Source organism: Lepus europaeus, chromosome X (genome assembly GCF_033115175.1).
Source record: "Lepus europaeus isolate LE1 chromosome X, mLepTim1.pri, whole genome shotgun sequence".
Lineage (NCBI taxonomy): Eukaryota > Metazoa > Chordata > Mammalia > Lagomorpha > Leporidae > Lepus > Lepus europaeus.
The window spans coordinates 88,300,682-88,327,815 of record NC_084850.1 but is presented as its reverse complement, the minus strand read 5'-3'; the positions used below and the strand labels follow the sequence as shown (position 1 = coordinate 88,327,815).

General features: G+C 40.7%; 1 pseudogene; it reads right to left on the bottom strand.

Annotated features, from left to right (window-relative positions):
• Positions 1-12,601: 12,601 nt before the first annotated feature.
• On the bottom strand, positions 12,602-26,367 carry LOC133752737 (polycomb complex protein BMI-1-like; annotated as a pseudogene).
• Between the last annotated feature and the right edge of the window lie 767 nt (positions 26,368-27,134).

The following is a 27,134-nucleotide window of genomic DNA, read 5'->3' as shown; positions in this document are numbered from 1 at the left end:
GATAAGATTGATACATCTTTTCAGCTTTGGCACATCCCCTGGTTTACAACACCCTTCTTGGATTAAGGATGTCATCCAGGGCTCTTATCCTATAACCCCACTCATTCCCAGGCTTCTGCCATTTGTGAATTTGATGGGCGTGTTCTCTGGCCCCCAAACACCAATTGGTAAAATTATTGGGCAGAATGCTGAGGTAGAGTTGAGGAGTGTGTGCCTTATAGCAAACAACCAAAAAATGTCACCAGGAAGGAGTATACTCATTCTAAATGCTATATAGGTGCATTCATTCAGTCACTCCCAGCATACCTATCTGAGCTCTTCTCTACATTGGTTTTTTATATATTCTTGGATTATCCACAGAGGGCAAAGAAGCTAAGACCCCCTAGACATACCCTCTGGGTTCCAACACAGATGTCCCACAAATACAGGATGCTGGGAGGCTTGAATGCTCCAACACCATGGCATGTAAGTTCATCATAGGGTGTAAGAGTTCTATTCTATTCCACACCTTGTGAAAAGTAACCTGGGAGCTCTTGTGGACAGGGATCTTATCTCAGTAAGGGACTGGCACAAAATAAATACTTATGAAAAGATGAGTGAAGAATGGATGAATAAATGAAGGTGCTTATAAATGAAATTGTTCATAGTAGAGAACACAAGAGAGTAAAGCACAACTTTCTTAGAGTCATCTAGGAACAAGCATCAAGGACTAGAGGTCAAGAACCAACATGGAAAGACCATGATAAAAACTGGAAAACTATGTGCCCTCTCCACTCTGCATTTTCCTGATGAAATCATCAAGAACGCTTGATGTTCCAAAGGCAACCTAATATTTGTGACAATATGGGGAAGTGAATAATATTTCCGTCTGCTGGGAAGAATATTAATTGCTTTATCTTTTCTAGAAGATGGTCTTGACAGAGCAATTCCATCCTGGAACTGAAGCTAAGGAGACAGACTATTAGATTAAAAGTTCCAGCACACCAGAAGGAGTTCATTTTGTTCATCATATTTCTCTAGAGCCTAGCACAGTAAGTGGCTATAAGCATTAAATCAATATTCATTAAATAAATGAGTTAAAAACATGTATTTTATATATAAGTATATTCATTATGATGTCTATGGTACTAAAAAATTAGAAGCCATATAACTATTTTCAAAGAGGGATGTCTATGCAATACTAAGTATTCATCAGCAATGGTGCTTCAAGTCTATATGTTTTGGGGGCCAGCGTTGTGGTGCAGTAGATTAAGCCACCACTTGCAATGCAGACATCCCTTATGAACACTGGTTGAAGTCCTAGCTGCTCGACTTTCCATCTAAGTCCCTGAGAAAGCTGCAGAAGATTGTCCGAGTACTTGGGTCCCTGCCACCCACATGGGAGACTCAGATTTAATTCCAGGCTCCTGACCTCAACCTGGCTCAGCCCAGCCTTAGTGGCCATTTGGGGCGGTGAACCAGTGGGTGGAAGATCTTAGTCTCTCTCTATCTTTCCATCTCTTTATAATTCTCCCTTTTAAATAAATGAATAAATCTTTTTTTACTAAAAAGGTCTCTCTGTTTTGCCAATATGTATTTTTTTATTTTTAATTTTTATTTTTTTATCTTTTATTTAATGAATATAAATTTCCAAAGTACAGCTTATGGATTACAATGGCTTCCCCCTCCCATTACTTCCCTCCCACCCGCAACCCTCCCCTTTCCCACTCGCTCTCCCCTTCCATTCACATCAAGATTCATTTTCAATTCTCTTTATATACAGAAAATCAGTTTAGTATATATAAAGATTTCAACAGTTTGCCCCCACATAGCAACACAAAGTGAAAAAATACTTTCGGAGTACTAGTTATAGCATTAAATAACAGTGCACAGCACATTAATGACAGAGATCCTGCATGATATTTTTTTTAAAAAAATTGATTTTCTATGTAATTTCCAATTTAACACCAAGGTTTTTTTTTTTCATTTTCAATTATCTTTATATACAGAAGATCGATTCAGTATATACTAAGTAAAGATTTCATCAGTTTGCACCCACACATAAACACAAAGTGTAAAAATACTGTTTCAGTACTAGCTATATCATTACTTCACATTGGACAACACATTAAGGACAGATCCCATATGGGATGTAAGTACACGGTGACTCCTGATGTTGATTTAACAATTTAACACTCTTGTTTATGGCGTCAGTAATCTCCCTAGGCTCTAGTCATGAGTTGCCGAGGCTATGGAAGCCTTTAGGGTTCGCCGACTTCGATCTTATTCCGACAGGGTCATAGTCAAAGTGGAAGTTCTCTCCTCCCTTCAGAGAAAGGTACCTCCTACTCTGATGGCCCCGTTCTTTCCACTGGGATCACACTCGCTGAGATCCTTCATTTAGGTCTTCTTATTATTATTCTTTTTTTTTTGCCAGAGTGTCTTGGCTTTCCATGCCTAAAATACTCTCATAGGCTCTTCAGCCAGATCCAAATGCCTTAAGGGCTGATTCTGAGGCCAGAGTGCTATTTAGGACATCTGCCATTCTATGAGTCTGCTGTGTCTCCCCCTTCCCATGTTGGATCCTTCTCTCCCTTTTTGGTTTTATCAGTTAGTATTAGCAGACATTAGTCTTGTTTGTGTGATCTCTTTGACTCTTAGATCTATCAGTGTGATCAATTGTGAACTGAAATTGATCACCTGGACTAGTGAGATGGCATTGGTACATGCCACCTTGATGGGATTGAATTGGAATCCCCTGGCACGTTTCTAACTCCACCATTTGGGGCAAGTCAGCTTGAGCATGTCCCCAATTGTACATCTCCTCCCTCTCTTTTTCTCATTCTTATATTTAACTGGGATCACTTTTCAGTTAAGATTTAAACACCTAAGAATAATTGTGCTTTAATTACAGAGTTCAACCACTAGTACTAGAACAAAAAAAAATACTAAAATGGATGAAGTATTACATTGTACATCAACAGTCAGCACAAGAGCTGATCAAGTCACTGTTTCTCATAGTGTCCATTTCATTTCCACAGGTTTTCCCTTTGGTGCTCAGTTAGTTGTCACTGATCAGGGAAAACAAATGATATTTGTCTCTTTGGGACTGGCTTAATTCACTCAGCATGATGTTTTCCAGATTGCTCCATCTTGTTGCAAATGACCGGGTTTCATTGGTTTTTGCTGCTGTATAGTATTCTATAGAGTACATGTCCCATAGTTTCTTTATCCAGTCTACTGTTGATGGGCATTTGGGTTGGTTCCAGGTCTTAGCTATTGTGAATAGAGCTGCAATAAACATTAAGGTGCAGATGGCTTTTTTGTTTGCCAAATTAATTTCCTTTGGGTAAATTCCAAGGAGTGGGATGGCTGGGTTGTATGGTAGGGTTATATTCAGGTTTCTGAGGAATCTCCAGACTGACTTCCATAGTGGCTTAACCAGTTTGCATTCCCACCAACAGTGGGTTAGTGTCCCTTTTTCCCCGCATCCTCTCCAGCATCTATTGTTGGTAGATTTCTGAATGTGAACCATTCTAACCGGGGTGAGGTGAAACCTCATTGTGGTTTTGATTTGCATTTCCCTGATTGCTAGTGATCTTGAACATTTTTTCATGTGTCTGTTGGCCATTTGGATTTCCTCTTTGGAAAGATGTCTGTTGAGGTCTTTGGCCCATCTCTTAAGTGGGTTGTTTGTTTTGATGTTGTGGATTTTCTTGATTTCTTTGTAGATTCTGGTTATCAACCCTTTATCTATATGTATTTTGATGATATAATATTGCTTGAAAAGAGTAATACAAGCCTGTATAAGATAATATGGTTCATGCATTATCCATATGTGTGTGTGTGTGTGTGTTTCTGTTTGTCCCTCTGGGATTTTCAACAAAATGTCAAACAGTAGGTTATAACTTGATGGTGGTATTGAACCTTGAACTTCCAGGTTTCCCATGCAGGTGGCAGAAACTTTAGTACTTGAGCACATTAACAGGAAGGTAGAATGGAGAGCAGAGCCAGAACCCAGACCCAGGCACTCTGATGTGGGGTGCAGGTATCCCAAGTGGTAGCTTAACCATTATGCCAAACACATAACTCTGTAATAAAATTTTGAAATAAAGGGAAATAAGTGCTTAGGGGAATGATGAAAGGAGGTTATGGGGATACTGTACCCCTTTCTACCATCAGTCTCTTTTCCAAAAGTTGAGAGATAGAGCCAGTTTTAAAGAGGAAGCATATAAGCTGAGTGCTCAATGCCAATGTTGGATTCAAACTACCTACCCTTTGGGAGGAAGGGGAGGTCCTGATTTCACTGAATGGAGGCCCATTGCACCTGACACCTTCTAAAGCCATCAAAGGAATCATTTAAATGCAGTGGTCTGTCCTTGCCTAGCCTGATATTGCAGAGCTTCAGTCCTGGCAACTAACTGGAAATTCTACTCCATCCACAACTGACTGTGCCAGCCAGTGTTTGGGGTTCTCCTTAACAGAGGCCCTGCTAGGTGGGAGGAGAGGTTGCTATTGGAGTTGCTTTCTCAGCTAAGGCTGTGCTGCTGCTCACTGTTCAAGGTCATTCCCACACTACTGGTCCTGAGAACTGTCCCCAGGAGCACCAAGAAAGGACAGCCCCACCCTCCTGAAGGAACGAATGAGGGACTGGATGTTTCAACAAAATAGCAAAACAGGCTCCTGTAGAGAGCAGAAAAGATTACTGCTAGAATTTGAAAGCTCAGAGGAAGAAGCAGACTATTTCAGGTCACAGAGTTAGGCTCCAAAAAGATGTCAACAGGCTGAAATAAATTATTGTACCTGCCCGGATGACTGATAGCTAAAAATGGAGAGGACTGCACTTAGGTGCAGAAAACTAACTGGCTATTCACAGATGGAAGGAGATATTCTACAACACAAATGATAGGAAAGGGATTTAATATTATGGTTAACTGACATCATCATTGGAATGTTACAGCCAAAAAAAGCTAAGGGAAGTTGGGACGCAGTAACATGTGTATAGTGCCAAAATCAAGGGAGGCAGTAGTCCTTCTACACTTCTCTGATTGCACCTTTACTGAAGGGCTGTATCTGCCTCTGAGCATCACACATTAAAGAGCTCATATGTAGCACATGTCCAGAAGAGAGTGAACAGGCAGGTGAAGATGATAACGGAGTTGAGGAGTTGAGGCTGTGGCTGCTTGTCTGTGGAAGATGGAGCAGAGAGCCCCAGAAGGAAGAACTGAGCTCAACGAATGGAAGCCACATTGATTACAACTCAACTCACAGAAAAACTTCTTGACTGAGTTATGGAACAGGTTTTCATTAGATGGAGGGAGCTCCTTGTTATTTGCAAGAAAGATCTAGGCAAATGCTTCTCCAGGATATCACAAAGGAGACTCACATATCAGGGACACAGGAATATGCTCAGTAGCCTCTTAGATTTCTCAACATGTCTAATTTTCTAGGCTCTGTGAAGCTGAGAATTCCCTTAGTATGATGATGTATAATGGTTTATGCAGACTTAAATTCTGTGGGGTGCTCCACAGTTTTGGCTCTGGGAATTCAGAAACTTATGTGCTGATGTCTTTTGAGAAAACAGCTTTCCCTCTCCTAATTATCAAGAACATCTTCTATAGCCTTCTCCTTGGGATGAGGACTGAGGACCAGAGAAAGGACGTCCAAAAAGGCAGGCTGAGAAGAGACATGTGATGGCCTGGGAAGACAGGCAGACAGAAAAGATATACACTACAGGAAGGCAGATGAGGAACGGGTAAGGACAGAAGAGGCTTTCCTTGGGCATTCACTGGGTTCTCATCATAATGGCAAAGCTATCACTGTAATGACCTTAGCAGTTAAAAATTCTCTGGATTTCTAAGAGTTACTTAAATACTAATTACTTTTTCATTGCTTCTGCCTAAAATGCCTTGGTTGCCCAGTAAGTCATGCATGATTCTTAGTTAGGCCTTTGTTTTACACAAAGAGGTATACAGCACCCCCTACATCCACACATGCAAAGAGATCACAATGCAGGGTAGGTAGATACAGGCCTCCACTTAGCCTCCTGACTCCCTGAACCCATTTCCAACCTGCCCCAGGGTCCTGGTCTCTACCCTTCCAACTTGATGCACAACAGCCTCACCTGGGTATGATGTGCCCCACAGACAGCAGCTATGAAGGCCAGCCAAGAAAAGGGACAGGTACTCAGCTACTCAACATGCTTACCAGGCTCTGCACGTGGAAATATCAAAAGAACTTTCAAGGTGACAGGTTTCTGTGTATGGGGCACTCCTATTCATTCTCTTAATCCTCATTCATTCAACAGCTTTACATTGAATATTCACTATATGCAAAGCACTGTTATGGACACTAGGCATGAAGAAGTGAATAATGCAACCAAACACTCTTGTCCTCATGGAGTTGGAATTCCAGTTTGAGGAACAATAAGCAAAGAAATGATTAAGCATACATGAAAGTAACACACACTATTGTCAAAGAGGAAACATAACTTCTCCCCAGCCTTGTATTTGGGACAGACCACTGTAAGAAAAAGGCAGATTAACAAGAGAAAAACAAGCAAATATATTAACTTGTACAGTGCACATCTTGTGGAAGAACCCTCAGTGAAAATTAGCTCAAAGCAGTGACTTAGAAGTCTGGCTTGCATATTATCTTCAACAAAGAACAATAAATTTTAGAGAAGAGATTAGACAAAGGAAAACAATTTTAGGCCTCCAGAGGTGGGAAATTGTAGGGAGATAAATTTATGGGGTTAACCATAGGAGTCAAGCTTGTCTGGAGATTCTTCTGGTGCCCTATCTGAGCTGATAAGAGTCCTTTCTGGTGATTAACTTCTGTCCTTCCTGATAAAGACAGGAGGTGGGGGAACATCTTCCCAAATTATGTCCATCTTTTAGGCAAGTAGAGGGATGGCAGGAAGCTTTTCTGCATTTGCCTCTTCTTAATTTTTTTCTGCTCAAAAATATTTATGTTAAAGAGGCATATTTTGGGATGATGTATTCTGATTTCCTTCACTACAAGAAAATGCAATGTTGGAAAAAGGGAATTATAGAGATGAAAAAACTGAGTTTTGAGAAGTGACTTACCTGATATTAAAACTTAATTTTGGAAACTTTGAATTTTTTCATACTGCCTCCAGCAACACATAACTAAGGAGTTGGGATCCAGAGTTGAAGGGCTGGCATGTTTTGGGTGTGTCCTCTATTAAGCACCAGATTAAGAAGAAGTAAAACCATCAAGCTAACATCTTTGTCTAGCCAATGTTTTAAAATTAGACTTTCACAGGCCAGTATTGTGGTGCAACAAGTTAAGCCACTGCATATGATGCTAACATTCCATATAGGAGCACCAGTTAGAGTTCCACCTGCTCCACTTCTGTTCCACCTCGTTACTAATGCATCCTGGGATGGAGCAGATGATGGATCCCGGACGGATTTTAAGGCTCCTGGCTTCATCCTGGCCCTGTCCTGAACGTTGTGGCCTTTTGGGGAGTGAACCAGCAGATGGAAGTTCTCTTTGTCTCTCTGTCACTCTACCTTTCTAATGCATACAATAAATATTTAAAACAAATGAGGCCCTCAGCACTATCTCAGAGAGGCCAAAAGACAGTCAGAAGAAGTGTAGTATGTTAGAGAGATCTAGAATTCACATATGTTGGGGCTATAGCTTCAGCTTCCTAAGATCTGTGTGATGATAGGCCCGTCCCTTCCACTCTCTAGGTCACAGACTCTCCTTTATGTAATAAAAGAACTGGATATGATGAACTTTCTATGATTTCCTCCCCTTTTGAAAGTGTGTGGTTCATTAAACTTAGTAGTAGAGGCAGAACAGTTGCTAAGAAAATTCTGTGAGATTCCTTAGTTATTTTGGTTCTCCCCATGGCGTATAATTGAGTAATGCCAATATTCAAAATTCCTTTTGGGGAAGGCAAAAAATGGAAGTAGCTGAGGAAACTGTGTCCAAACCCATGGTTAAACTCCTGCTGGACATATGGGGGTGAAACCCAAACAAACTGAGTCAATGACAATATTGAGGGGCCAGCGCTATGGCATAGCAAGTAAAGCTGCTGCCTGTGATGCAAGAATCTCGGCTGATGTGCCTTGGAAAGCAGAAGAAGATGGCCCAAGTGCTTGGGCCCCTACACCTGCATGGAAGACCTAGAGTAGGCTACTGGCTCCTGGTTTTGGATCAGCTCAGCTCTGGCCATTGTGACCATTTGGGGAGTGAACCAGCAGATGGAAGATCTTTCTCTCTATCTCTCCCTCTCTTTGTAATTCTGCCTCTCAAGTAAATAAATAAAATATTTGGGAAAAAAAAAGATAATTGCATCATGTAAAGTGTGTCTGCTTTGGCGTCAGAGGCCTGAATTTGAATTCCAGCTCTGTCCTTGACTAACTCTGTGGCCTTGGGCAAGACCCTCTCTTTTCAAGGCCCCTTCTGAATTAGAAGAATCTGATGAAATCTATAGACACAAATGCCCCACTTTAGCATATTAGTTCAAGCAACTCATGGACTTCTAGGTTAAGAATTCTTGCCTGATTCCTAAGGGCTATTTCTGCTTTGAGGCTATAGTTCTATGATCTGGTTCTATGATCTGGGCAAGAAGCCAAGGTCTGCCTTCCCCTTCCGGGGGAAGAGGAGGAGGAATCAACCTTCCAAATATATCCCTTGGTCTGTGCTTCCAGCTGCTTTGGCTTTAATCCATGACACTCTGAGGCCATGAAGAGTTCTTCCTTCCTCATAAAGCCTGAAACTGAGTAACAAAGGCAAAAGCAAGGTTCTAGAGCTTCCTGTCTCTGAGTTCCCTTCCTAGCCTCTCTTGAGCCCCAGCCTAAAATTAAAAGCAGTGGTAGGAAGATCTCTGTCCAGGCAATAAATTCCAGAAAGACTGGCTCAAATTGCTGGTCACCAAAGCTTATCCAGACTGTACTGTCCTCTGGTGGTTGTGAACATGTACAAGGGTATTACAAAAAGCTCATGGAATGTGCAGTTAAATGTATGAGTGTATTTTGGAGACAAAAACTTGGAAATCCAGGCATAAATTTCTATGATATTTATTTTCCATGTATCATGATTTTTGCCCCAAATAAACTCGTGTTACAATTAATTTTTAAAGTTAGTTTATTTTTACTTTTTAAAGTTTTTAACATATTCAATATGGTTCATGCAAACAATGCTAAGAATATAATAATATTCCCATCCTCCCTTCCTCTCCCTTTCTTTCTTTCTTTTGTTAGTTTTTCATATAACATATTTTTAATTTGTAATAGAGTCAAGGGCTTAATGCTCAACCAAATAAAAATTTTAAACAAGTGAAAAGTAAAAAGAACCTAGTTTAATGAGAATATAGATGAGGTCTATAAACAATAAACAACAAGAAAGATGACCATTTCACCCAATAAATGGTAAATTTTAAAATAAATCACAGAACATTAAAACTATAGCAGTATAACATTCTTAACCATTGGTTTGACAAAGATATAAAAAAATTGACAAAACTATGTTTGCAACGGTACTGGTACACAGATACTGTTAAACACCTTTTTTTAAACTTTTATTTAATGAATATACATTTCCAATGTACAGCTTATGGATTACAATGGCTTCCCCCTCCCATTACTTCCCTCCCACCCGCAACCCTCCCCTCTCCCACTCCCTCTCCCTTCCACTCACATCAAGATTCATTTTCAATTCTCTTTATATACAGAAGATCAATTTAGTATATATTAAGTAAAGATTTCAACAGTTTGCACCCACATAGAAACACAAAGTGAAACATACTGTTGGAGTACTAGTTATAGCATTAAATCAAAATGTACAGCACATTAAGGACAGAGATCCCACATGAGGAGCAAGTGCACAGTGACTCCTGTTGTTGACCCAACAGATTGACACTCTAGTTTATGGCACCAGTAACCACCCTAGGCTCTCGTCATGAGTTGCCAAGGTTATGGAAGCCTTCCAAGTTCACCGACTCTGATCATATTTAGACAAGGTCATAAAAGACAGGATGAGGATAGTAACCAATGATCCTAAGAGTGGCATTAACCAGGTCTGAACAATTATACAGCATTATGTGGGGAAGAGGACCATCAGTACACACAGGTTGGGGGTAGAGACATTGGTGGTAGAGTAGAGGTTAAGATTACAAAGGAATGAGTCCCAAGTGCGCTAGACAGGGTCTAGAACAAAGGACAGAGTCATTATTAGAGGAGCTAAGAAAGGTGCTGTCTAAGCTACAATTAAGTTTTCTGATTGAGAGGCAAATAGAACCTGACAGAAGGGGCCTGGTAATAATCTGGTGGGATTTAGGCCTTGTAAGTTAAGAGGCCCAGACCTATCTATCTCTTCACATGGGCTACATCCTAAGGGAGGTGTGAACCACCTGAGGGAAGGCACCCAGTTGACTTTCATTACTTAGCTGGCCTGGGAGGAGAGCTGGCCAGGTAAAGGCAGGGGGCATCTCTAACAAGAAATTTACAGTTCTGCCTGCGATGTTGCTGACCCTGCTTGGCCGTCCCCTCAGCTGCAGTGGTCACTTTGGAAGTTGGGCTGAGTGAAGGGCTTTTCAGCTTAGAGCCAATAAGATCTGTGGCTCTGACCTGGGCATCCTTCGACTCCAGGGCAGGTCCATTTCCAGTGATCCAACTCTTGGCAGAGCTGCCAGGGCTCTTCACAAGTTGACTTCTGCTGAAGCCCAGACTTACCGCATTGAAAGCCACTGCAGTGGACTGGCCTGTTGGGTCTCCTTGAGGGCAGATCACTGTACAGATCAGCCATTAATAGGCCTGCCACCCATTGCTTCTGATGCCTAGCTTTCTTTTCCTCCTGGTTTGTGTTAAAGCAGACCAGAGGATGCAAGTCAAGGGAGTGCCCATGTCCCATCTCTAATCTTCGGTGGCCTGAACTACAAGTCTATAGTCACAGGCATGTTCTGTAGTAGTTTTTCTAAGGTAGACAATGCCCATGAGGAAAATTATATTCTCACTTTAAAACTTTCTTTCCCTTTGGTCTGAAAGGGAGGTTTTTTTCTATGTACTGTTTACTTCGCTGATAGAGAAGTAAATCTAGCTATGATATGAAAGAAGGTAAAGGAAGGAAACCTCACAGCAAAAGATCAGAGGAAGCTCAATTTCTCTTTGACATAAACTCTGATGCTCTGTTAAAGCAATGTGTTAAAGTAATCTATTATGTTCTCTTGATGTCTGTTAAATTCTAATTGTTCAAAAACAGCTGAATTTTTATTAAGAGCTATGGGTTATTTAAATATGTGCTTATTTTCAAAGATTTGAATAATTACCTTGTAACAACGATCAAATTTGGTCTATGTTATGTCATGATTTTAAGGAATCTTATTTCAACCAGATATTTTGGATTTTAAGCCTTCTTGGCATTCTTGACAGGCATTCAAAAAATCAAAGTTTCAAACAATCTGGACTCTAAAATTTCCAGTAAATCTTGGACTTTGGTTTTTCCAGTTTGGACCCAACTGAAAAAATCGCGAGTTAGCATATGGAATCATCCCATAACTTGGAACAATTGTAACAGAGTCAGAACCAGGAAAGAGAAGAGAGCTTATTGGATCCGGCTAGAAAACGGCAGAGTCACCAATTAAATAAAAACTGCTAAAAGAATATGTTGTAGTTTAATAGTTTTTGTATTTAGAAATTTTTTTATTACCTTTTGTGACCTTTTTACACTTTTTACAACTGAAACCAGTTGTTTTTTTTTTTTTTTCTTACCAAGAACAGTTTTATACTTGTGGCCTTTTTATCTGCTGAATTTTAGATTTATATCAAAATAATCCTTTAAAAATCTGTAATTAAGGCAACATTTTAAAATAAGATAACACATCAAATTTTAACCTTAGTTACTTTTAAGTAGTCTTGAATTTTTTATATATGAACTCTAATGAAGACATTTTTGTTAGACACATTTATCTCATTTACCTTTACCCAATTTATTTTTAGCAGTTACACCTCAGTGACTTAACATGTTGATATTGTATCATACCTTTGTCTGAATTAAGGTCAAAATTACATTTACATGGAATTTTACTCTGTTTATAAAACTCCAGCTAGAAATCAATGACGTAAACCAGAGATTGAAAAATCTACATCAGGGCTGATCACCCATTGTTATTTTTTATCCAGATCTGTAAAAACCAAGACACAAAACGTTGGCAAGCTACAGGCAATTTTTAAGGCAGCAATCTTGTTAGATTTAAAAGAGAGAAAATTTACATTGAAAAGGTGTCCCTTAGACTGAGCAGAGCCCATGCTCAGGGAAGGGACAGAGACTCCAAAGACAAGGGAATAAAGGAGACAGGCAGGACAGGGAGAAGAGTTTGCCTCCCGGGATTATGGATGCAGACGGTGCATCAGAAAGTGGCCACGAGACAGGAACAGATGCCAGTACATCCAGCACAGGCCTTTCTTTAACCAGACCAGAGTCTCCCGACCTAACACCGTCGCGCTCAAACGGAACGGAGACTGTATTGGTGTCTCGGCAGACCTCCAATACCCAGAAGGCACCACCAGAAAACAGGAGTCGACTTACCAGAGGACCTAAGGCCAATTGATCGGTGAAGAGGTCAAGCCGAGGCTCCCAGGTCAATGAATCAGGACACGGGGCCCTGGAACATCATCGGGAGCGCCTCCCCTATGGCCAGAGCACCAACCTGGAAGGATCGGAGCGAGGTCTTCCCGGAGGTGGTCTCCATATCTCGCTGGGGCCTCCAAAATGTTGTACCTGAGCGAGTGCAAACAAATGAGCTCCACACATTGATAAAATTCGATGGTCCTTTATTGCCGGCGGTGGAGAGTGGGCTCATGCCCTAAAGAACTCTCGACCCTGAAGCCTAAAGCAACAGGTTTTATAAAGGCAAAAACCACAAAATCGGGAGGGGAATTCATGGTTGCTAGGAACAGGGGGGAATACATGGTTACTGGGGTCAAGCCGACCTAAAACCTATGCGAAACTAGTATCAATTATAATCTTGACAATACCAGTTACAATCTTATAATCCTGACATTAATCCAGGTATTGGTTTTAATTATATGTAGGACATAGACAAATTACATTTTTATCATTAACCCAGGTGCAACCTTTCTACTTTCAAGCTTGAACAATTATGCTAGGGGGTTTCTATGCTCTGCCAAGTGTGATGTAGTGGACTGCTATTGTTCTACTGTTTTAGATCATAGTTTCAGACCAGAGTCTCATGGTGGGGGGGTGCTTTCCCAGAATGGAGTCTTAAGTGCTCCAAAATGGAGTCCCTACTGTCAAGGTGCTACTTCACTGTGAGCTTTTGCTGTGAGGTTTCCTTCCTTTACCTACTTTCATATTGATGACCATGTTTCTGTGTTTCTGTGTGTAACACATCTTTAAGCACCTTTTGCAGGGCAGGACAAGTGGAAACAAATTCGTTCAATTTCTGTTTGCTATGAAAAGTCTTTATTTCACCTTCATTCACAAATGAGAGCTTTGCAGGATATAATATTCTGGGCTGGCAGTTTTTCTCTCTTAGTACCTGGGCTATGTCTTGCCATTCCCTTCTAGCTTGTAGGGTTTCTGATGAGAAGTCTGCTGTGAGTCTAATTGGAGATCCTCTGAGAGTAATCTGACGTTTCTCTCTTGCACATTTTAGAATCTTTTCTTTATGTTTCACTGTGGTGAGTTTGATTACAACATGTCGTGGTGAGGATCTCTTTTGGTCATGTTTATTAGGGGTTCTATAAGCTTCCTGTACTAGGATGTCTCTGTCCTTCTCCAGACCCAGGAAGTTCTCTGCAAGTATCTCACTAAAAAGGCCTTCTAATCCTTTCTCTCTCTCCATGCCTTCAGGAACTCCTAGAACCCAAATGTTGGGTTTTTTAATAGTATCCTGTAGATTCCCAACAATATTTTTTAGATTTCTAATTTCCTCTTCATTTCTTTGGTTTGACTGTATACTTTGCTGTACTCTGTCTTCTAAGTCCAATATTCTCTCTTCTGCTTCACCCATTCTGTTTTTAAGGCTGTCTAATGTGTTTGTCATTTGATCTATTGAATTCTTCATTTCATTATGATTTCTCATCACTATCACAGTTTCTTGTTCTACTAGTTGTTTCATTTCATTTTGATTCCTCCTTAATATTTCATTTTCACGAGAGAGATTTTCTATCTTGTCCATTAAGGATTTCTGTAGTTCAAGAATTTGTTTTTGAGAACTTCTTAATGTTCTTATCAATTTTTTGAGATCTGCTTCTTGCATTTCTTCTATCTCATCATCTTCATAATCTTGAATTGGGGTGTCTTTTTCATTTGGGGGCGTCATAGTGTCTTTGTTGTTCTTGTTACCTCGGTTTTTGCATTTGTTGTTTGACATATTGGAGATATTCTTTGGTTTCTTCACTGTGGTGTTTTTTCTTGTTATACTGTGACTCTAGAATAAGTGGGCTGTCTGCTTTTGATGGAGCCTTAGAGACTTGAGATGGGTGTGGCCTGAGAGCTCTGTTTGGTTCCTCAGGGTTGAGGGTGTGTCAAAGATGACACTCCCAGGTTAGGTGTGGTAAATCTCTCTTTCTTTTTCTTTTTTTTTTTTTTGATTGAAAGGGACAAAATTCCACACAGCTGAACAGAATTGGAGGTAGTTAGCAGGTGAATGGTATACCCACAGGAGCCAGAGACCAGAAGCTCTTTCCCAAGGACCACACAGGGAATCTCTGCTGCCCTCGGTGTGGGCTCCAATTCTCCTACAGAATCCCACTGGGTTGCCAAGGTTACCGAATTGTAGTGTCTCTGGAGAGTACTCACGTGAATTCCGTGAGTTCTCTCCCCCACCGTCTCTTTTTTCACAGTCTCAGTTCATTAGCACCACACATTCATTAGATCCTAATCTCCTGTTATTTCACCCCTCCCCCCAGAGTCAGGTGTTTCTGCTAGGCTCAGGGCCGGTGCAGACCTGAGGTCGTCCTGCTTATGACGTATGTCCAAAATGGCGTCTGTTCTTTGTCTTGCTCGCCTTTGAGAGGTGAGTGGAGAGAGAGAAACTCGTGTCCGTATCGGTCACTTTTTTTTTCTCTCTCTCTTCTAGTTAGCCTTGTGAACTTTTCCCCATGGGGTTTCAAGCCTCGTTCCCTCTAGTCTCCTCTTTCTGCTTTCCCACTGGTGTCTCAGGCTATTGAGGTTTGGCTCACCTTGCGTTCCAGCGCTGGTGTATTGAGTCTGCCGCTGGTGTTCCAAACTTGGGCTCCCACGCTCTCCATGCAGGTCCACTGTGAATCACTAGTTGCGGAAGAGTTTCCTTTGCTGTTTCTTCCCCTACTCTTCCTTGAACCTGCAGTATCTCCACTTTTATTAAACTGTCTCTCCCCGAACTATCAATGTGCTCCCTTCCTATTCCACCATCTTGCCGCTCTCCCTGTTAAACATCTTAAAGTGCCCAGAACAGGTCCCCTTAATGAAAAGTGATTGTACCAATAGTGCTGGAAGTTGAGAAACCTTGACTTGATTTTTGCTCATCAAGGTTCATGACAAACATAACATCAGTGCTCAGAAGGGATAAAAGCCCAGGCTCATTTAGGCTTCCTTATGTCAGTGAATGGCATCATGACCTATCCAACTGCCGAGGCAAAAATTTGCCAATTTTTTTCTTCCTCTGATCACAACCTACAGTGGCTCCTTATTACTCTCAGGATAAAGAATAAAACTTTTAATGTGGCCTGTAAGAACATAGTCCTCTTTCTGTTGTTATAAAAATACTTTAACTTGGAAACTTATTTTAAAAAGAGGCTTATTTATTATTTAGCCCATAGTTCTGGAAGTCCAATAATACGGCAGTGACATCTGCTTGGCCTCTGGTAAGGATCTTATGGAAAAATTGAAGGGCAAAGAGGGAGACATAGTCAAGTAAGTGAAGGGAGGCACCAGGTTCACTTTGTAATCACCCACTCTCATAATATTCAACCCACTCTCATGGGAATTACATTAATCCTTCCATGAGGAGAGGGATTCCCATGATCTAATCAACTATTTGCTAAAGGTTTTGCCATCTCTCAGTAGCATTACATGAGTTCTGGTGGGGGGGGGGAAAGTGTTCAAATCATAGCAGTTGGCATAAACATGGTCATGCTAACTCTGCAGCTAGGCATTATGAAGCATTGTGTGTTTCTTCTCATTCCTGTAGCCAGTCTAAGCTCAACCTGGAACAGCAGAATTCCACCTGGCCTAGAGACATTTCAGTAGGAAATGAATGCTTATTGTTTTTACAACTCTAAGATTCTGTGATTGCTATGTGACAGTGTGGTGATAGATGATTGATAAATTCCTTGATTCATTATTATGGAGATTCTGTTCATTCTGCTGCCAAAAATTCTTTCTTATATGCTCCATAGGCTTTAGTTCTTATGCTTAAAACATTCTAACTGCTCTCCCTGTTTTCAGGTATGCCCTCCCCTCAACAAGTCTTACACACTGCTACCAAATGATCATCAAAGAAAGAAAATCATCCAACAAGTGATAATGCAACTTCCCTTAAAAAAGGTATTCAGTGGGTCTCCTTTACCCTTAGGATAAGATCCAGAATCCTTAGCTTAGTATTGCTGGCTTACTGTCTATGTCTCACCTATAAAACTTCATCTACCCTGTCTTCCCCAGAATCCTCTACACGCACGTTCTGGATTTTCAGGTTCCTAGGCATTTACTTTTCCCTGTGTTCCCTTTCCTCCACTCATTTAGGCAAAATTGTTTATATCTAAGAAGAACACAAATATCAGTTCTTCTGTACAGCCTTCCCTGGTTCCTTTCACCTTTCCTCCACTGGAAGATATCATGGACCTCTTTGGTGCTTCCATGAGATTTCAAGATTCATCCTTGTTCCCTAAGCAGTAACCTTCCCCACTGCCTGTGAACTTCCTTGTATAAATGTTTGCAGTCCCCTCCTTACTTCCATGCCTTTCCCATACCCATCACAGAACCTGGCTCATAGCAGGTGCTCAGGAATGAGTGCTGCATTCAAAGAGTTCTTTAATTATATGTCCTTAGTGATAGATTTGTAAGGTGTTATGTTAGGGGCAGTTATAGTTCCCTAAATTATTCCCCTTCTCCTACCTTCACATTTCCAGCAGTAATCATACTTCAACAAGGAAGTTGTTGTTCATAATGAGCTTTTTCATTTGAAAGTGAATGATAACAGAGAGGGACATAATTAGTGTATCCCAGGCTACCCTTCCCATGTATCTCCCTGAGATAAGGTAAAAAAAAAACTTGGGGGCAAAGGTGCTGTGTAGAGTTACACAAGATGTACATTGCAACTCTAAGTGGTGCTGCCCAGCTAGGGTATGCATAGACACAACCCATATACTTGAGGCACAGGATGCTAAGTCCAAAGACACAGGAGAGAAGAAATAACCAACCAGAGAGTACTAAAGAGACCAGGAAATGAGAGGGGACATGAAGACATATGAGATGAAAAGATGAATGATAAACACCAATGCTCCAGCAAAGTTTCTGTGTTCCTCCAAGTGTACAAGCCTCCATTCTGCGTTAATCTTAGTACATTAAGATCATGATCCAGGACAGAGTTGCTTTGGAGAGAGTAAACACAAGCTATGTGGGTGGTCAGCCTGCTAAACCCCTTGTGCCAAATATGCTCAGACTTTCGCTTCCATCCCCAACCTTATGCTTCAAGGAGTTTCCAAACACCTCTTACTCTGTAGAACCAAGAAGTTTCGAAATGCTGCTAACTCTCTGTATAACTTTGGATTGTGTTGACCCTTTCTCCACTCTGGGCCTATATGAACCCAGTTATACCATAAGAGGGATTAGATAAGATTATACTATAAGAGGGATTAGATAAGATGTTTTTCAAGGGCTCATCTCCAGTTTACTCTGTATATATGACTCTAACTGTAAGGTATGTTTCTGAGTGTGTTTATGAACTTGGACATGTCTCTGCTCCACAGGCTTCCCCTTCCTCAGTTATAAAATGGAAATATTTGAGCCAGGTGATCTTCTAAGGGTCCATCCATTTTGAAATATCATCATGCCCCAACTCTGTAGTCCAGATGACTGCAAGCCTTTCTCCCTAAATCAGAACCTAGGGCTCCTCCTTGTTTCATTTCTGTGCCTCTGTTCTCTTATACATTTTATCTGTAATTTATGAATCCTTTCCCCTTTTAAACACCCAGAAAGAAAGAAACATGAAGACTCCCAGACTCTTCTCCAGAGCTAGGGAACCGTGTTCCCTTCTGGCCACATCACTCTCAGCTCCAAAGAGCTATAAAAATGTTTCTTTCTTGAAGCAGTCTCCCACAGTTAAAAGGCTTTATTCCAATTGTCTTGAGAAACTAAATAATTCTCCAAATAAATCCCACTGAAGTTTGTAATAAATGTGATTGAAGTGAGAAAATTATCACCTTCTCAGGCTGGTAAAAGTACTTCAATCCTTCCAGGGAAGAAATGCCTCCATTAACCATGGATTCTCCTATACATTTCAAAACCATTGCCTCACCCTTGGGGGTGGCACTCAAAGAAATCCAAAGCCTAGAAGACTAGTGGGAGTGCACGACTAACCCAAGACCTGCTAGGGGACTCAGACATTCAGAGAATATCCTCCAGGATCATCCCCTGCTCTCATGCTGGGCAACCCCTCTTCAAGGTGAAACAGAGGAGGTCTCTCCACGTTGTAAAATTCTTTGGATATCTCATGCCACTGTGTGTGCCAGAATTTGCCGAGATGTAAAGTTTCTCAGCGATCATGAGATCTAGCTGTCTGGTTGCAGAGATGAGGAGACTGATGCCTAGAGAAGAGAAAGGACTTACGCAGTGTCATGCAGCAGGTCAACAGCAAAGCCAGTCTTTCCAACCTCTAGAAGAGAAGCATCAACATGGTAGTTTGCTTTTTGAATTTGCCATACCTCTTTTCTCACTTTTCATCACCCAATACTTGTCAAAGTTTTTGGTTCATGGGAGTATCAAAGTTTCAGACACAACGAGAACTGCTGGGGAGGTGAGAACGCCTTCCTAAAGTCTTTTTTGGATGCACTTCCCTATCACACCTGATTCTGTTTGGAACCTTGGTCATCTGAGAGCAAGAAGCCTATGAGCAGCCTCTGGTATTCTTTTATGATTGCTCTACTGGGTTCTCAGATTCTTGCTCTATAATCAGGCACAGCTGCCCCATCCTGACAGTAGTTTGCACAGTTTTTGAAATCTCTGTCTCTCCCCCAAAAATATCTCTGAGAGTTTTCCCCCATGGGAAACTAATGAAATTGGTTGTACCAACCCTGGAGAGCTTAGTGATTTATCCCTCTTGGATCACAACACTTATCTTCCCCACCCTCCCTTATCAGCCCCCTGTTGACACCAGTCCAATGTGTTCTAAGATCCCTGGGTTGTCATAAATAAAACAAGAGCATTTTAGAGCACCGTGAAAGACAGTGGTATTTTAATTCTATAAAAGTAATGTGTATATGACAGAACACATAAACTCTGTCTTTAGGAATTCTAGGGCAGGTAGAATATAATCAGTCATTGCTGAATTTTGTATTAATTCTTCATTCATTCACTCATTCATGCACAAACATGCTAGGTATCTACTATGGGTAAGGCTCTGTCCGAAATGCTGATAAGAATAAGAATAAGAATAAGAATAAGAATAAGAATAAGAATAAGAATAAGAATAAGAGTAATGCACAGACCCTTATTCTCCAGGAGTTCCCAGCAATATCTGTAACAACATTATAATATATAGTGATTATAGTAGATAAAAGTCTATGTACAGAATGTTGATTAAACATAAGTGAATCTCAAATTTTGTTTGGATGGCTCAAGCAACACTTCAGAAAACAGATAATTTGGGGAAGCTTTCAGAAGTACAAATAGGAATTTCCCAACAGAAGAGGTAGAAAAGGGTTCTTCAAGCAGAACTACCATGTCAAAAGCCCATGACTGGGCCTGCAATGTGGTGTAGTAGGCTAAGCTTCCACCTTTAGCACCGGCATCCCATATGGGGACCAGTTCATGTCGCAGCTGCTCTTCTACCAATACAGCTCTCCGCTGTGGCCTGGGAAGGCAGTAGAAGATGACCCAAGTGCTTGGGCTCCTGCATGTGAATGGGAGATTTGGAAGAAACTCCTGGCTCCTGGCTTTGGATTGACCCAGCTCCAGCTGTTGTGGCCACTTGGGGAGTGAACCAGCAGATGGAAGACCGTTCTCTCTGTCTCTCCCTTTCTCTGTAACTTTACCTCTCAAATAAATAAACACAATCTTTTTTAAAAGGTTAATGATTGAATTATAACAGCTAACATTGTTGAAAACTTATTATGTGCCCTGTACTTTATTTATTAACCGATTTAACCTAGGTAATAACATTATGAGGTAGGTAATACTATTTTAGAGATTACTCATTTGCAAGTGGGTAACTGAGGCACTGAGTTGTTAAATGATTTATCCAAGGCTATCTTAACTAGTAAATAGGGAAGATACTAGTCTTATTTGTACTCAGATTTCTGAAATTCAGAAATGGAACTCTTAATAACTACATTCTATCGCCTCTTTCAAATATCAGTGGGAAAATTCTTGATAAGTATGTAGGTTTGGAGGGGATAGGGTTGCAGAAGGGGAGCATGGCAAGAGACAAGCTGGAGAGATCAGAATTAAAGAACTATTGTAGGAACAATGGGGAGCTATTGGAAAACAGAGTCATTTGCATTAATCATTTGCTACTCTTTAGGCACAAATTCAGATTTACATGGGATATTGCATTTACTCACCTCCATATAAGCCATTACTGACACCTCCCAGGTTGACATCAGAATCCAAGAGCTTTATGCAGTGTCCAGAGAAATGGGGAAAGGGCCTCTAACCTCTAGGTTCTGGTGACCACTACTGGCATCATTGTTATCCAAGCCCAGCCAAAGGGCTATGAATGAAGCAGCCTGGAAACTGACCTGTAGAAACTGGGTCCCAGGTAACCCCTGACTTCAGTCTTAGTTTGGAATGAGGTCCTAGACAGGGAGTATTCAACAATTTGGAAGGAAGCTGGGAATGCAGAGATGTGGTTTCCTGGGAAAATGTTCTATGAAGGCACATGAAGTAATAGGGTGGGGGGTTGGATACTTGTTTTGTCCACAAATCTCTGCTTTACAAATTTGACCGTGTTAATAAGATTTGCTTTTCTTGTCATTCTTTACTTCTTTGTCCTGTTTTAATATTTAGTAAAATTATTTGTGAAATGGCAGCCACTTTCAGCTGTGCCTCAAAGAAACAGAAAAGTATGTGACAGACACTGCTTTCCTATACTAAATATCCATTCTCCTTTTTACCTTCCTAACAGAACTCCAACTATGTTTGGAGCAGAAGTGTGCTCATCTGGGAAAAAAAAAAAGCTATACTGCTCAGCCTCCGTTGGCCTGCAAAGGGGTACTCAGATGACCTAGTTCTGAATAGTAAGATGTAAGTAGAAGTCATCATGTAGGGACTCCAGGAAAGTCATCGATGGAAGTGGACTCAGTGAGTAAGCAACCTTGACTATTTTATGTCTCCTCCTTTCTTCCTACAATGTTAACACGATGCCTAGAGCTGCAGATGCTCTCCATCTTGTAGATAGATACTTATACCGTGAGGATCATAGAACAGGTAATAGTAGAACATAAAGATACATTATGGGGGCCGGCACTGTGGCATAACGGGTATAGCCACTGCCTGCAGTGCCGACATCCATATGGGCACAGGTTCAAGTCCCGGCTGCTCCACTTCCAATCCAGCTCTCTGCTATGGCCTGGGAAAGCAGTAGAAGATGGCCCAAGCCCTTGGGCCACTGCACCCATGTGGGAAAACCCAGAGGAAGCTCCTGGTTCCTGGCTTCAAATCAGCTCAGCTCCAGCCATTGCAGCCAGCTGGGGAGTGAACCAGCGGAAGGAAGACCTCTCTCTCTCTCTCTCTCTCTCTCTCTCTCTCTCTCCATCCCTCCCTCCCTCCCTCCCTCTCTATCTCTCTATCTCTGACTCTCCTTCTCTGTATAACTCAGATTTTCAAATAACTAAATAAATAAATAAATAAAAGACATGTTGCCCTGGGTCCATAGGCACTCCTGGGTGATCTAATGCCTGATTTCTTGTTATATGAGAAAAACAAATGCTGTACTTGCTTAAACTTCTGAGTTTCTCTCTTGTTTGCTTCTATTATTTGTGGCTAAATGCAGTCCCAATTGGTATAATTTGCATGTCTTCTTGAGCTGAATCTTAAAGAGTAGTGGGTCAGTGGGATCCACTGAGAATGAGGTGATCATAAGGGATGAGCTATGGGCAGCCACTCCTTCCCTCCCACATGTTTCTCTTTCCAAGATCCTCTCTGTCCAAACCTGGGAATTTCTCTGTGCTGATTAAATCAGGAAGATTGTTCCCTTACAAGGGTGGCAGCAAGAACTAAAGCCTTCAAGGGAAAATGAAACATAGTAGAGAAAATATGGTCAAGCTGTGCCTTCCCTCCTACTTCCTTGTCTTTTGGAACACTTCTCTGGCAAAATCTAGAATGTTCCCTCTTGTGTTTTTTTAAAATATGCAAATTTAATGATTTAATGACAATCAACAAGACAAAGTGATAGAACTGTGCTTTTTTATGGGCTGGGAACAATGAAATGTTTAGCTACAGCTTTCTCATATAAACTTGAAGCAATATTCTTACAGAATAAACACTCTCACATATAACTGATGAGTTTTGAAAATACACTAAGTTTGGCCAAAATAAAATATGCATGGAAAATTGTCAATGTTATTCACATGTGCACTATTACATGTAGAAGATCACAATTTCAAAATTATACATGCAGAAGATCATAATAAATTGTTTCTATTTTCAGACACTACAGAGAAAGCATATTCCATTATTAATAAGTTAATGATTGAATTAGAAAATATTGCTATGCCACACATTAAAATTTAAAAACTTGCTTCTTTATTTAAAACTTTGAACTTCTATTTTAAAAATTACTTTAGAATTAGTTATTAATATAAATCTTTAAAACACACTAATTCCACTATAATAAAGAGGCAAAATTTGGGAACTATACACGATATCCATATTATTTAGATAATAGTTTTTCTTCATTGCAGCAATTACATTTAAAAGTAAAAAGCATGTTACTGGGAAAATGTCAACAACAATACAATGATTTAACAATTTCTTCCAATGGAATACAATTTGAAACTGCAAATCCACATTAAAAATATTATGAATGATGATAAACAAGGCTCAAGCACAAGGTGTCCACAAAAGTTGTACCAGTTAGGAAAATTTTAACCATGTCCAAGTATAGAAAACAGTATTTTCATTACACTATTTATAAATATACCATGCAATACTCTTTCTGGGGGCTGATGACGTGGCATAGCAGGTAAAGCCACCATATGCAGTGCTGGCATCCCATTTGGGCACCGGTTCGAGTCCTGGCTGCTCCATGTTCATTCCAGCCCTCTGCTATGGTCGGGAGAAAGCAGTAGAAGATGGCCCAAGTCCTTGGGCCCATGCATACATGTGGGAGACCCTGAAGAAGCTCCTGGCTCCTGGCTTCGGATCAGTCAGCTCCAAAGGAGGAATGGAAACCTTTCTCTCTCTCTCCCTCTCTCTCTCTCCCCCCTCCCTCCCTCCCTCCCTCTCCTCTCTCTCTCTATAACTATGACTTTCAAATAAATAAATAAATCTTTGAAAAATAGTATTTCTTTATCAATCAGCAGTGTACAACAGTATAATGCAATCTGATTCTTTCAAAAGAGATTCATTTAAACAAGTCAGTAAAATAAACAGCATACAAATTGTGAAACTACAGTTGTTTTTCTTATGATTGGTTCTGTGCAGCAACAGAAAAGTAAGAATGAGACAAAGAAATAAAAATCATTAATTAAATGAAACAATTATTAATTTATAAATGTTTGTAGTTTATATTAATTTATAAACAAATAAATAATTGATTAATACAAAGTTGTATTCATGGTTACATGACATCATTCTATGCATATTCCACTTTTTGTATTGCCAAATAAAAACTTCTGTTTTCTACAGACTCATTAAACAGCATAATAAGAAGACCAATCCAAATGCATGTAACCTGGGCATTAGCTGAGATTAACAAACTACAGACCAATTCTTATGTGAGTACTTACTACAGAATATTCATATTCCAAATCCAAGCAATGGTGACAAAAATAATTTCACACAGAATAAACATCACCTGCCTCCAACAAAACTGTTCTTGCAGAAATAATATTTTCAATTAACCTATATATGAATGTCACACTTAATGTTTTATAGTCAAATGCAGTATCACCACAAAAGAAGGAAAATTGGACATTAATCACACACACTAGCATCAGTAAAACTATAATGGCATAAATATATCTTTATCAATTTGGAATTTGGCTTTTGGACCTTTTTCCTCCCTTAAAGATCTCAGATATCAACCAAAATCGCTGATACTGATGAATTTTGAGGTCTACTTGCAAAGGAAGTTTAGTAGTTACCAATGGGACTGTTGCTGGTTCCATTTATAATACTGGAAATGTGAGGAAACTGAAGATTAAGAGCCTGGATTGGAGTAGAGGGGCTATGCACACAAGAACAGATGGAGGGAATAATCCCTACTGGTCCACCGGCCTTGTCACTCCCAGAGTCACATTCTGTTCTCCAGCATTTGTCAGTACATCTCTCTCTGATGACTAGTCTTTATTTTCTTACATTTAGGTTAAATTCTGTACTTTATTTTATTTTTAAAACATTTATTTCTTTTTTAAAGATTTTTTTAAGTTGAAAGACAGAGTTAGAGAGAGAGGTAGAGCCAGAGAGAGAGAGAGAGAGAGAGAGAGAGAGAGAAAGGTTTTTCATTCCTCCTCCAGAGCTGTGCTGATCTGAAGCCAGGAGCCAGGAGCTTCTTCCGGATCTCCCACGTGGGTGCAGGGCCCAAGGACCTGGACCATCTTTCACTGCTTTCCCAGGCCACAGCAGAGAGCTGGATCCAACGTGGAGCAATCGGGGCTCAGATCAGCACCCATATGGGATGCTGGTACCGTAGGCTGGGGCTTTAATCCACTGCGCCACAGCACCAGCTCCATAAAACATTTATTTCTGGGCCGGCGCCTTGGCTCACTTGGTTAATCCTCCGCCTGCGGTGCTGGCATCCCTTATGGGCACCGATTCTAGTCCCGGTTGCTCCTTTTCCAGTCTGGCTCTCTGTTGTGGCCTGGGAAGGCAGTGGAGGCTGGCCCAAGTGCTTGGGCCCCTGCACCTGCATGGGAGACCAGGAGGAAGCACCTGGCTCCTGGCTTCAGATCAGCGCAGTTCTGACCGTAGCAGCCATTTAAGGGGTGAACCAACGGAAGGAAGACCTTTCTCTCTCTCTCTCACTCTTTCACTGTCTATAACTCTGTCAAATAAAAAATAAAACACATTTATTTTTTTGAAAGTCAGAGTGACGGTGGTGGGGGTGGAGGAGGGAGTTAGATTTTCCATCCACTTGTTCACTTCTCAGTAGCTAAGGTTAGGCCATGCCAAAGACAGGAGCCAGGGACTACTTTCAGGTTTCCCACATGGGTGCAAGGATGCAAGTACTTGAGCTATCACCTGTTGCTTCCCTGGGAGCACATTAGGAGGAATCAGGACCTGAGAGCAGAGCCAGGACTCAAACCCTGGCATTCCCATACGAGGTACTGGTATCCCGAGCAGAGGCTTAACATGCTGTGCCAAAACACCCATGCCAAACTCTGCATTTTAAAGGAAGAGATCCATTATTTATCCAGATATAAATGGGGGCAATATCTGTCAGTATATATTTAAACTTTAAAGGTTCTTCTTCAAATATGACATCAATCTGGGAAGTATTAGGTATGACAATTTTTACTTTTGAGAAATTTCCTTAGGTGTATTACAGTCGTTGCTGCTAAGTATTTTAAGTATCTTTCACCATTCCTCTCCTCCTTCGATTTCTCTTAGTCTTTGTTTTCTTCCTAATCGAAATATTTCTGATAAAAAACCAATGAATAAGTTTATTGCCCCATCAACAGTTACAATCCATCACCTGCAATTTCTCTATTCTCATTACAGTCACTGGCAGCAACAGCTGAAGGGTGAGCTGTATAAAAATCCCTTCTCATTTCATTTTTGAAAATACTTGAAAGTAATCGGTATAGGATATTTTGAGGATGTTTAACCTTATATTCAGAAAGTACGTTTTTGAACTTGGACATCTTATGACAATATTTGCTGGCCTACACAGTACATGTTTTATAGAAGGAATGCAGACACTCTTATAGTCCGGGCATCCATGCAGTATCCCCCACAAAGCACACACATTAAGTGCAGGTTTAGCTCAATGATTCTTATTTTGGTTCACCGACATATTTGTGTATGATGAAATAATCCAGAAAATCAGTGTGTGAGAGGCTATCCAAAAGGGAAGAAATGACAATGGTAGTTAAAAGTCATTCACCAGAATACATGTAGGCCATCTCAAAATGAGCTGCAGATGCCATTTTAACACTAGCTGAAGAAGAGGTATCTCTGCTACCTCAGTGCTTAGATAGGCTGGTTCCCATGCCAAGTCTCTTCTACGCTCTCCTCTGTACCCACGGGAGGGAGTATAGCAAAGGGGTGCCAGAAGTAATTAGTTTTATTCTGCCTGTCTAGAAGGTGTCCCTAATCCAAATCAGAGTTTCCTTGCCAACATCCTCCCACCGAACTCCAACCCAGCTGGCTCTCTTTTAACAAGGGGAACTCTTTCTTTTGCATCAAAGCAGGAAAAGGAAAAGGGAGGCCCAATAACTGCACTGGAAAATACAGGGAATGGCTAGAAGCGAGAAGAACATAGTCATAATAGAGTTGCCATTGAATAATTATTTTCAATTTCCAGGCACGTAATGATTGTTTCTCACTAATCCTACTAAGGATGCTATGTCAGAGATATAGTTGTTGTCCCTATTTTATGGAAACTGACACAGAGAAGTTAAGGAGCTTGCTCAAGATCACACAACTAGGAAACTGAAAGCTATAGTTTTAACTCAAAAGTGTTACCCTAGCATATCCTCAAAAAACTTCCACTTCTCATTATCTATCAGCAAAGTCCAGATATTACAAAAGGTATTCAATATCTATTATGGTTTGGCTCGAAAAACCTTTCCAGC